General features: G+C 38.9%; 1 long non-coding RNA gene across 1 annotated transcript in view; it reads left to right on the forward strand.

Moving 5' to 3' along the window:
* Positions 1-745, forward strand: part of LOC106943168 (uncharacterized) — a 19,807-nt gene extending 19,062 nt beyond the window's left edge. The window contains exon 3 of the long non-coding RNA XR_001423838.1: positions 579-745. This is a non-coding gene — a long non-coding RNA (uncharacterized LOC106943168). The remainder of the gene's footprint in view (positions 1-578) is intronic.
* Positions 746-1,164: the final 419 nt, after the last annotated feature.

Below are 1,164 nucleotides of genomic sequence, written 5' to 3' on the forward strand. Positions count from 1 at the left end.
GTTCCAAGAAATAATAATTTTATGTAAGCAAAATATGAATAGTTACAGGAAATATGTATCTTTCCCACAATGCATTGTGAGACCCGTCTCTGCTGTGAGACTGCTCACTGCCTCTCTCTGGACCCGTTGCTATGGTAATTAATTATCTACACCTGGGCTGGTTCTCTCTGTCAGACAGTATGCTGGAGACAGAGTTTCTATACTTGTGAGACACCCAGCGTCGGTCTGAAGGACCCTGACACAAAACCATAAGCTCTAGCAAAATTTTAAATTTTTTTTACGGGAGCAGGCATGTGTATCCATGTCATGACCGACTTTTAGACCAATAGGCCGATATTTGTGCCTATGATAGGGAGTTAAAAAGAGTTTTTGGAGTCAGAAATCCACTGTGCTGTGTGTGTATTTCAGAGAGAAAGATTACTGATTCTGTGAGACACTCAGCCTCGATTTTTGTCGTCATTTTAACTCAGAATCCCACTAAAAGCAATAGCTCCCTTCTCGGGATCAAGCTGAATGTTTTGATACCACTTTTGTGGGGGTGCACACAGCGGTACGGGCCGCATTAATGGTGACGGAAGAAAAATGAATAAACTATAATAACTAGAAAAATAGCTGTTCCTAGCAAAACAGCCATGAGAATGCATATTTGCAGAATGACTGCTGCAGAATTGCAAGACAAAGTAGAGACAAGCATAAGAAGTAGAAAAAAGGAGAAGAAATAGAAATAGTTGAAACAGTTGAACAGTGAAACGTACTGTTGAGAAAATAAATTTAAAATAAGCTAGTTTTAAAACTTAACTTGTCTTGATTTAAATGGCCTAATTGTGGTTTTAAATCAGTAACTTATTCTGGCCTATTGATCGTTATTTTACTTGTAGTTACAGCACATGGTTTGCTAGGATCGTTTGAACTGCCTTTTGTCTGTGTGGGAAAACAATACAGTGGAAGTTGTAGCTTTTCACACTCATCTGTGAAAGGCCGTAAACACGGCAGGGGTTTTAGGCTTCAGATAGAGGGTCAGAGATAGCTCCTGGTTGGATGAGCAAAGATACGCCTTATTTGAATAAATTAAATACAAGAGGATAAAACTTTCTACACAGAAGTAACAAATCAGATTTTGCGCTTGCAACTTCTCCAAAGACGTCTTTGCCTTTTCTTTCATCT

This window comes from Poecilia latipinna, unplaced genomic scaffold, assembly GCF_001443285.1.
Source record: "Poecilia latipinna isolate Pla-1442-1.1 unplaced genomic scaffold, P_latipinna-1.0 Scaffold4943, whole genome shotgun sequence".
Taxonomy (NCBI): domain Eukaryota; kingdom Metazoa; phylum Chordata; class Actinopteri; order Cyprinodontiformes; family Poeciliidae; genus Poecilia; species Poecilia latipinna.